The 11,392-nt window shown below is 40.7% G+C and overlaps 1 pseudogene; it reads right to left on the reverse strand.

The window, feature by feature from the left end:
• Positions 1-1,059: 1,059 nt before the first annotated feature.
• LOC137236295 (DNA repair endonuclease XPF-like) lies at positions 1,060-11,158 on the reverse strand (annotated as a pseudogene).
• Positions 11,159-11,392: the final 234 nt, after the last annotated feature.

Here is an 11,392-nt window from a genome sequence, read left to right on the forward strand (position 1 = left end):
TTTGCATCGATATTTACTTTTGCAGTTGTCAACGCGATGAAACGGCGACAAACAATTGGGGCAGTATTTATGTAGTAGGACAGCCCGTAACCTTTCTTCGGGCGACTTGCTTCTGTACTCCGCGCAGAGCCTCATACTATGGTTTCTACCGCAGAGCTGGCAGGCGACGTCGAAGCGCTTGGCGCCCCCCTCTGACTTGGCCAATAGAGTGTCGTAGCGGGTCATGATCTGAAAGAAAGTTGATATCATTGATCATGCCCAAATTGAGGTTGGCGGAATGTTGTTTGGGTGGCGTAACCAAAAAAAAATTATCTCTAATATATTATCCAAAAAAAAAAACATTTTATTGAAATAAAATTTAATTGAAATAAAAAATTAAAGGCCATAAGTCAATACTTATGCGCGCAAATAAAGGAAGAAAGACTGGATTTAGCACGCATCCAAGCGATGTGGCTGTTGCTTTAGCGCCTTTAGTACATTTTATAATTTATTTTATGTCGGTAGATGTCGCCGAAGTAGTCCTAACAAGTTATTTTTGAATTGTGGTGAACTTTGTTTTCACAACAAGTGGCCTGCCACCACACGGAACGGTTAGAAACCTGGCTGAAAAGGTATTACAGAGTATCACTTCCACCATTCAACATTATTTTTGACGTGTATTGTCGATAATGTTGAGATTCGTGGAATTAAGTATTTTAAATCTCGACCAAATGAATGATTGATCGAGATATGTAATACGCGACATGTGTTGCGTGTAGCAACGCGTAAAGCATAATGTCGGTAACACAGTGCATTGACAGTCAGAAATGGAGTGTAGAGATTTTGACTAGCAGATGTCGCTCTTCCATTTCCTGAATGAAAAAAATGTCATTCATTTAACACGCGGCGGTGAGTACACTCATAGACTTGGTTATATTTTTATTAATTAATTGAGTTTCTTCTTTTCTTTCCAGATTTTCGCTTCATGGAAATATGTATAAACGGCCTTTTCGAATTATATATAGCATATTGGGATTATTTGTGCCATTCAATTCGACAAGAAAATATGTTGGCTTTATATTACTCCCAAGAAAATATGTTTTTGCTTTCTATTGGTTTGGCAGAATAATGTTGCATTTGTGCACATTGATTGTATAAGCGTCCGGGATTTAGTGAACCAATTAAGTCGGAGATTGATTCACACAACACAAATATCTGTGTGAGTATATAGTCGCCAATCGTGATAGTAACTTGTTGCACCTCCATGCCTCGTTTATGTATTAAGCATGGCAGATCAGAACGGAATTCACGCATATCTACGATAATTTGGCTGAAACAAAAGGTATGAGGCTCGCTTGACCGCCTGCTTCACGACCAGCCGCATTAGCCGCGTCCACGCCTTCAGTTTCTGCATAGGTTCTATACAACATGAAAGCTTCATCTGTTTTGCCATCTTGGTACTCTGGTATAACCATTACATGCTTCGTTGTAATAATCATTCTAAATGCTTGCTTCTCACGTCGCCAGCTAGTCAAATACGATTGTTCTTCTACGGTGTGCGCATGTAAAGGGAAGGATACATGCGTCCGATCTTTCGGAGCGCGCCGTTGACGTGCTTCCCATCTTTCCAATTGTCTTATTGCGGCTACATTACAATGATACATTATAACATACTGTGGTTGTATTTCATCGAGTATGCGATTGAGTGACATAGCACCCTCTCGTTCTGGTTGGATGTTTGTATGCAGATTAGTGGTTGTTTACGTGCCGCCACAGCCGCAGTTATATCCAGGTGTTCTAGCTGTGGAAATGGCTCGAAACCGAGGTATCCATAATAGAGGTCTCCGTAGCCCCGCTTGCATTTGAATCGGCGCCAGCATAAGTTAAAGTTTCGTCAGCATCACTTAATTGTGTAATAGTTAGCATATAACTTTCTTGAAAATATTTTGCTGCAAGATCTTCATCACCATTAGCATCAGTCAACAGCTGCGTCAGCTCATCCATAGGGGTGCTTTGTTCTGAGTCCGAAGCTTCATTCTTTAGAACGTCATTCTCTTTCGCATTTGGTTGAGTGCTATTCCTCTTTTGTGTGCTTGTGTTTTTGCCGCTGAGAGTTTTCTCAAATTGCGTTAGTGCATTTACCATTTCCTTAACTTATAGCAATCAGCTAGTTTACCGATTGGTATCTCATGCTGCCTTGCAGCAAATAAGAGAAAGCGTTCACCACCTTGTGTGAGAAATAGACGCAATTGAAGGCAGGTACGTGTATCATGACAAAGTATTACGACTTTGGGTGGCACTTACGCAGTCGGCACGTGAACGTTTCATCTCGCCCGGTATTTCAACTTTGAGTATTTCAGCTAAAATTTCCATTTGGGATAGGGTTCATGTTCAAACTCACCTTGTGCATTGTAAACGCGCTCTCTGGTTAAATTGAATATTTGCTCAGCTGAATCTAAAAACGTCCAACCCGAATTACGAAGCGCATACTCTGTAGTGTGATAACGTTTGGTTAGTGCATACGCGGCCACTGCATCATGATATGTATTGGAAATCATAAGATTGCGTAAAATTTTCAAATCAGCTACTATCAATGTAGTCTGCGAATTCAATTGATGCCAAATACAATCCAGTTGCGCTTGCTGTATATTATGAAATTTTTTGTTATACAATTCTCTACTGTGATCTCTTCCAAATCTTCCGGTCTGTTTATACGCTTAATTTCACGCACTAACAATTCATTATATTAAGCAGATGTGTTTGTATTAGCGTCATGGGAACAACTCAATAGTTTGTGCCTCATGAGGCTTCAGTGATTGTTGTACAATAGCATGAAAACGCGTCCAAATAACTAATTGTTTTACAAACAGATTACGCATAGTGCACTCAATATGACTAAATCCACTTGTGAAAGCTTCGGCGCTGTTGGAAAATGCTTTATAAAACCAGTTTTATTACTCATACGATACGACACGCAAAGCAAATGCTTCTTGACAGGATTCAATAATGGTGTGTGCGCGTAGCACAACGATGCCCGTTATTAGCTCACTGGGTGAACGACGCTTTAAAAGATCAACCCCTAGAATTCGTGTGCCTATGAATTGAATGCCGTCTTCCAAGTAAACGCGTTCTCTGTCCGTAACTGTGTACGCTACTTCATGTACATATTTCTGTTGCAATTTAGATTTATAATAATGCTCCTCCCAATCTGAACAATTCATTACAAGCACTAAATTGCCTGGATCGCTGTACACCTTTAATATATTTGTAAGTACGCTATCGTAGTGCAAACCCTTTGCGCAAACTAGCAAACCATCAGAGTTCACCATATCCAAAAAAAAAAATCAGCTGTTCATACTCGAGCCTTTGTACATATATCCTTATGTTGGAGGTATTCTTCAGCGGTCACGATATTTGCTAAAGTTTCATCATCGTCTTGGAATCCAGATTCCTCTTGATTTGTAATGTTGTAAGATTTGCTAACCTTTTTTATTACACCGGCAATTTTGAACTCATGCTGACAGTTTGTATTAGATTAAAGATACAAAAATATAATTAAGTAGAACTAATGCAAAATTTTGTGATGAAACTTGACAACTTGAAATGGGCCTAATATAAAGGAAGTAAAATGAGGTAACTGGAAGTCTTTACGTTCTAAAGAGCAATTTGGTTTCTATTTTAATCCAAAATCTTGCACATAATAGAGCGCTGTCGAAAACAGGTTCCACGACTGAATTTACATTGCTCAACCGAACTCAATAACTTAATCGTCAGCTTTCTATCGTCAAGCGATCTTTCACCACTTTTCTATATGCCACCGCTTTGGCATACATGATACGAAGGCGAAACTTTGGGCACTTAAAAACGGCCTGCTATACCGGCAAAACGCTCATAACCATTGACAATTGATAAGGTGCTGTTGCAAGTTGTGCTGCTAAACATTCTTTATATCTAAGTGCCGACCAGGACAACGCGCGCTAGAACCGGAGGTAGCGGGTGTCGATAGAGCCAAGTCTGTCCTACATTTGCCGGTGGATATCACACAAAGGAAGCGTAGGTGTGTATAAAATTACATCTTGGAGGTACTGAAGGCTTATTAATATAATTATATTCTTTGTTTCTGAGGGAAGATTGTGTAATCAACATGGCTAACTCATACAACTCTTTCGCTATTGCCCGACGATGGCAACGTACCAACGTCAGAAGCTGCAGTGCTGCATTATGAAATACAAGGAGCGGTTGAAGAGGGACGCTATTATATGGATATCGTTCAGGTGAGTAGTAGTAAATGACGATTCGAAATCTCTCGCGGTAATGAGCCATAATGTTGGTCAGATACGCCATCATCTCGTTGCAAAGATCCTGAGCCAGATTAATTTGTTGATTTCTTGCCTTTTACATGCTCTCTACGCATAACTTTTTTCCAAAAATTAGAAAAGAACCATGAATTTAAATAAAATGGCCCAAGTCGGGCATGCTTCAAATTGACCTCAAGTTGTTAAGTTACCCGAGATGGGTGCAGCTTTTCTTCTTTTCAAAAATTCTTTATCCCGATTTACTGAAAGAATAAACGAAGAAGCGATGCCAAATTCTTTAGTAGGCTCCAAGGGTTTAGCTACTCTCTTGAAATGATTCTCAAAGCATACTTAAGTTGAAGATAGATGTACGTATGAGTAGGGTTTGAAAATGCATTTTATTTGCTTAACTATAAAATAGCGTCTGAAATGTTGATTTTGATGCTTAATACTTCAACACCCAAGTCTCCCGGTTCTAGTATGTTCCAAATAGTTTGCGAAATTTCTTTGGTTGGAATGCAATGCACATAAAGGATAGTGTGCAGAAATCTGAGTTAATACCCTTTTGTGTTAGTCACTTTATTTTAGTTTAATGTTCCGCTTTTAATTGTCTTATGTGGAAAATATTAGGATATTCAAATTGGGATTTAAGTTATTCGGACCTGTTCTCCGGAATCGAAAGTATTTAGCCCATTAAGCACAGATCATTACATTATATAGTATATAAGTTTTATTAAATTATTCATTTTATTTGGAAGATTTATTACAACGTTTTGCTGGACTATTTGTTTATTTAGTATAATAAATCTCAATTTGAAAACTCCGATCAAGAATTGTCCCACCCAAGCAAAGCGATTCCGGTCGAAAGCAAGCCGACGTGTTCCCAATTTCGATCGATCGATTCTTTAGCGTTTTTTATGCAAAATTGCAATTGTCTTGTTGCCTCTGCATTTCCGAAAACCATTGGTGCTGGCATTTTGTTCAAATTTTTGCACAATTTTAATTTAACTAAAACCAAAATAAATAAAAACAGCTGTTTCGATTTATTATCGACTCGATATGAAAACGATACGAAATCAGCTTCGAATCGATTTGTTTAAATCGGAACTGAGAACACCAAAAAGAAATCGACTCGGAATCAACTCCGCCTGACCTTTCAAAGCGAGTCGGAATCCAGAACAGGCCGGATTGCTATTCAGAACACCACCTTGTGTTTCTTACAGCCAACCCAATATAAACGCACGCAAGTAATTTTCTGTCAAAAAATGTCTCATGTACATACAAGTTATATGAGAGCAACCCAAGTTGAATTTGCTGCGTGAAAACCTAACTCGATTTCCAATTTTTGTTCTGCGTGACATTTAGATTCGACGATTGCACACATGCTTTACATTGTCGCAACGCATGCTTATTTGGGTTAGGGCAAGGAACGCCGTGCGGTTTTATTGGGCCGGCTTGTTAAACATTTATTTGCACTTTTAAACCTTTACGACGTGTACCTTAATTTTATATTCGAAAATACTTTTAAGTTTGAATGTGTGGTTCATATGGCAATTGATGTTTGGGGTGTGATTGCTAATTCAATTGTATTCTGGGGCAGATAGTGAGTCTGCGTTAGGGTGTGTTGGCCTTGTTCAGGGGAATGAGAGCAGGGTTATCGGTGTGTTGGCCTCGTTCGGGATGAACGAGAGCTGGGTTATTTGGAATAAAGGGATATGGACTATTAAAGTTCATTTTCCTTGTCGTTGGGTGGAAGTAGTACCAATTTCACGATTGGTCTCGTAATTTGTCCCTTCATTGTATGAACGTCAACAACACGTACACGGTTATCGGAACCTGGGTGTGTGTTGACGACTCTCCCCATTTTCCACTCGTTCGGTTGTAGGTTATCCTCCTTGATGACGACTAGGTCCCCGGGTTTTAAGTTGGATTGTGGATGTTTCCATTTATACCGTTTCTGGATCTCGGTGAGATATTCCGATTTCCATCTTTTGCAAAAGGTTTGATGAAGGGCTTTCATCTTTTGCCATCGGTTTACAATTGAGGCAGGGTTTTCACTACAATCGAGTTCAGGTGGAGCTAAAAGATGCCCACCTACGAGAAAATGGCCTGGAGTAAGCGGCTCCAGGTCGGAAGGGTCGTTAGATGAGGGACTTAGAGGTCTCGAGTTGAGGCAGGCCTCAATTCGACATAAGAGGGTTGTAAACTCTTCTAAAGTATATTTATGGTCGGACGCGATCTTTTTAAAGTGTGTCTTAAAACTTTTTACCCCCGCTTCCCACAAACCTCCCATGTGAGGAGCGCTTGGCGGTATAAAATGCCATTCTAAAGTGTGATGGCTATATTTATTCAATGTTCCGTCCCTTGCTTCACGCAGAAATGCCTTAAACTCAGATCGTAACGATCGCGAAGCTCCGACAAAGTTAGTACCATTGTCGGAGTAAACGTTTTTCGGACAGCCTCGTCTGGATACAAATCTGGCGAAGGCAGCTAGGAAGGACCCGGTACTAAGGTCGTTTGTCGCTTCCAGATGGATGGCTTTCGTCGAAAAGCAGACGAACAGGCAAACGTATCCTTTTGAAATTCGACATCCCCTCCCTCGGTAGGATTTTATATCGAATGGTCCCGCGAAATCTACCCCAGTGTTAGTGAAGGCCCTAGTAAAGGTGGTGCGCTCTTTCGGAAGGATCCCCATAAGTTGCGTTTATGTCCGCTTCCTGTAAATAGTGCAGACTTTACAGTTGTGGATAACCGACCTTATCATGACTTTAACGCGTGGGATCCAGTACTGAGTGCGGATATGACGTAGCATCAGCTGGTTCCCTCCATGCAGGGTGGTCTCATGAGAGGATTGGACTATAAGTCTGGATAACCTGCAAGTATAAGGAAGAATAATGGGATGACTTTCATTATGGGACATGTCTTTCGATGCCCCAGTCCGCCCCCCAGTTCGAATGATGCCTTCTTCATCTATATATGGGTTCAGGGGTAAAATCTCACTCTTCCCATTTATTAGATCTCCTGACTTCAAGTTTGCGTACTCTTCTTGATAATGTTGCCTCTGGCATATTGTTATCAATCTTCGTGTTGTTTTTTCTATTTCGTCAGGAGCGATCGAATGAGAATCCCTTTTGAAGGAGGCTTTAGTTTTTGGGTGCGTATTCTGGAAAAACCGAAGAATATAGGATATAACCCGCAAAGCCCTTGGTAAATCGGAAAACCTATCTAGAATATCAAAGTTATTTTTGACCGAAGTTGTATGAACTTTCACCCTCTTTTCCTCCATATTCGTATTGTAATCTTCTTCTTGTGTTGGCCAATTTTCGTTGTCTTCTTGTAACCAAGAAGGTCCCTGCCACCACAAAGAATTGTCGATTAGATCCGAAGCGAGGAGGCCTCTGCTCGCCAAATCTGCAGGGTTTGACGCAGAGTCTACATGCCGCCATACTTTGTCTCCAACTTTGTCGATGATTTTCGTTATTCGATGTGCCACAAACGTTGACCACGAACATGGTGGTTTTCGGATCCATGCCAGTACTATAGTCGAATTTGTCCAAAGGGTTACTTTAATGTTTGAAAGTTGCATATTTTCTATGGCCGACTCTATAATTTCTGCAAGTAGGACTGCGCCGCAGAGTTCCAGTCGTGGCAATGATATGGTTTTGACCGGGGCTACTCTCGTTTTGGCCATCAACAAGTTGGTGAAGACTTGATCCTTTGTTTGTACCCTCAGGAAAACAGTGGCGGCATATGCTTTTTCCGAGGCATCGCTGAATCCATGTATTTCGACATTGTCCTTCAATGTGTAGTGAACCCATCGCGGTATGCGTATATCGTTGATCTTTTCGTAGTCCGTCATGAATGATTGCCACCGATGTAGAGTAGTTTCAGACACATCTTCATCCCAGCCTGACCCTTCCAACCAAATATTTTGCATTATTATTTTGGCTACAATTACGACTGGTGCCAGCCAGCCAAGAGGGTCGAAAAGTTTTGCGATCGCAGAAAGTATTGACCTTTTTGTTACGGCGTGGTTATTGGCAAAGGGTTTCGCTGTGAAGTAAAAGTAGTCGAAATGGGCGTTCCACCTGATACCGAGTGCTTTTACCATGCTGGTGTCTTCAAACTCAAGAAAATCTTCGCTTAATAGGTGTTGCTTCGGTATACCCTGTAGGATTTTCTTGCAGTTGGACGTCCATTTTCGCAATGGGAAACCTGCCGATTGCAATGCCAATGATATTTCGTCCCTTGCCTTGATTGCAATTTCGATGTTGTGTCCACCGGCGAGTACGTCATCAACGTACATGCAATTCCGCAGGATATCTGCTGCCATTGGATGCGATGTCTCCACGTCATCAGCCAGTTGGTGTAGTGTCGGAATCGCAAAATACGGAGCACAATTAACCCCAAAGGTTACCGTTTTCAATTCATAAATGTTAATTGGGTTTTTGGGGCATTTGCGAAATATGATTCGCTGATATTTTGTTTGGTCTTCATTTACCCATATTTGGCGATACATTTTTTCTATGTCGCTGTTAAATACGTATTTGAACAGCCGCCAACGTAGTATAAGAACTGTCAGGTCGGATTGAAGAATCGGACCTGGATATAAGGCATCATTTAGACTTTTGCCATTAGTGGTAGGACAAGATGCATTAAATACGACTCTGACTTTTGTCGTTGTACTTCCCTCCTTTATAACAGCATGGTGAGGTAGGAAGTAACAGTCATTTGAGTCTGGCGAAATATTGCCTATTTGTTTCATGTGCCCTAAAGTTTCAACTCTATTGTATCCGGTTCGAAGGACCATGAACAAATGCGTGGTGGCAACGGCGCGCACCCACGTATTTGTTAAATATTAGGTTAAGGCGAAAAAAAGGAAGAAAATAAAAACACCAAAAAGGGTTTCGTATTAATACAAGGGAATTCACAGTGTTTTTTATTCAATATGTATAAATACAACAAGTGTTAAGGAAATTTATTAACAGATGTTGTGAAAATGAAAATGTTAAAGATATTTTCGGAAATTATTTTATGACTTTGACAACTTACGTGAACGGGCGATTACGTGTTCCTTTGCTTGCTGCTGGATCAAAAAAGGACGAGACTCTTTTCCACATGAGCCGATGAACCCACGATACAGCTCCTTCGTTGGGTTTCCCGGCAACAAAGTTGCTGTACCGCGGGCTCACAGCGGTAAAAATCTAAGATACATACGTACCACCACTCACACATGCCTGTGTGTATTAGTACAAGCATATGTAGGTGGTAGTAAACGGAGGAAAATAACTAAGGAAATTATGTTACGAGGGAGGGGAGATATATTTAGGCCTGTGGCCTAAACAGTATCAAATGAAAAGTGTTAATGAGTATTTTAAAATGGCGTGGGCCTTAGTTTTATAGGTGGACGCCTTTTCGAGATATCGCCATAAAGGTGGACCAGGGTGACTCTAGAATTTGTTTGTACAATATGGGTATCAAATGAAAGGTGTTAATGAGTATTTTAAAAGGGCGTGGGCCTTAGTTCTATAGGTGGACGCCTTTTCGAGATATCGCCATAAAGGTGGAGCAGGGGTGCCTCTAGAATGCGTTTGTACAATATGGGTATCAAATGAAAAGTGTTAATGAGTATTTTAAAAGGGCGTGGGCCTTAGTTCTATAGGTGGACGCCTTTTCGAGATATCGCCATAAAGGTGGACCAGGGGTGCCTCTAGAATGCGTTTGTACAATATGGGTATCAAATGAAAGGTGTTAATGAGTATTTTAAAAGGGCGTGGGCCTTAGTTCTATAGGTGGGCGCCTTTTCGGGATATCGCCATAAACGTGGACCAGGGGTGACTCTAGAATGCGTTTGTACAATATGGGTATCAAATGAAAGGTGTTAATGAGTATTTTAAAAGGGCGTGGGTCTTAGTTCTATAGGTGGACGCCTTTCGAGATATCGCCATAAAGGTGGACCAGGGGTGACTCTAGAATTTGTTTGTACGATATGGGTATCAAATGAAAGGTGTTAATGAGTATTTTAAAAGGGCGTGGGTCTTAGTTCTATAGGTGGACGCCTTTTCGAGATATCGCCATAAAGGTGGACCAAGGGTGCCTCTAGAATGTGTTTATACGATATGGGTATCAAATTAAAGGTATTAATGAGGGTTTCGCCCTTAGTTGTATGTGTGAAGGCGTTTTCGAGATATCGACCAAAATGTGGACCAGGGTGATCCAGAACATCATCTGTCGGGTACCGCTAATTTATTTATATATGTAATACCACGAACAGTATTCCTTCCAAGATTCCAAGGGCTTTTGATTTCGCCCTGCAAAACTTTATCATTTTCTTCTACTTAATATGGTAGGTGTCACACCCATTTAACCAAGTTTTTTTCTAAAGTTATATTTTGCGTCAATAGACCAATACAATTACCATGTTTCGTCCCTTTTTTCGTATTTGGCATATAATTATGGCATTTTTTTCATTTTTCGTAATTTTCGATATCCAAAAAGTGAGCGTGGTCATAGTCGGATTTTTTACACGAATACAAAGTGAGTTCAGATAAGTACGTGAACTGAGTGTCAAAGACGACTGAGTTACAAGTAAATGATTCGTATACACATATGTACTTATGTATTTATCTGAATTTAAAGAAATAAGAGTTTAATATGAAAATTGATGTTTGAATTACTGAACACTATGTATGGGACTCGCACGTCTGCACATGACGAATGCTCAACGCACACTACTCTTTACATTCGGCCTCTCCTGACTCTTCGACCGGCCCGGTCGATTGGCTATCGTCATCATCGGTTGTATCCAACTCTGGGTTAAGTGCGCACCAAGGTTTAATGTGATCTACACTAACTACATTACTATATCGTCGTTGAGTGATCATTGTATCCGGTAAATCTTCGATTAGATACCTGTCATGATCCAGTACCTTAGATACAATGTATGGACCCCTATAGGCTGGATCAAGCTTGTGTGATTCGCCCGTAGCCACTGGTGCGTAATCGACAAATACCAAATCGCCGACTTCATACTGGTGTGGTTGTAAATGTTTTTTATCATACCTCTCCTTCCACTTTTGGCGTTCAGTTAAGATATTCGTGGCTGCTCTTTACGCTTT

This window comes from Eurosta solidaginis, unplaced genomic scaffold (assembly GCF_040869045.1).
Source record: "Eurosta solidaginis isolate ZX-2024a unplaced genomic scaffold, ASM4086904v1 ctg00001703.1, whole genome shotgun sequence".
NCBI classification, from domain to species: Eukaryota; Metazoa; Arthropoda; class Insecta; order Diptera; family Tephritidae; genus Eurosta; species Eurosta solidaginis.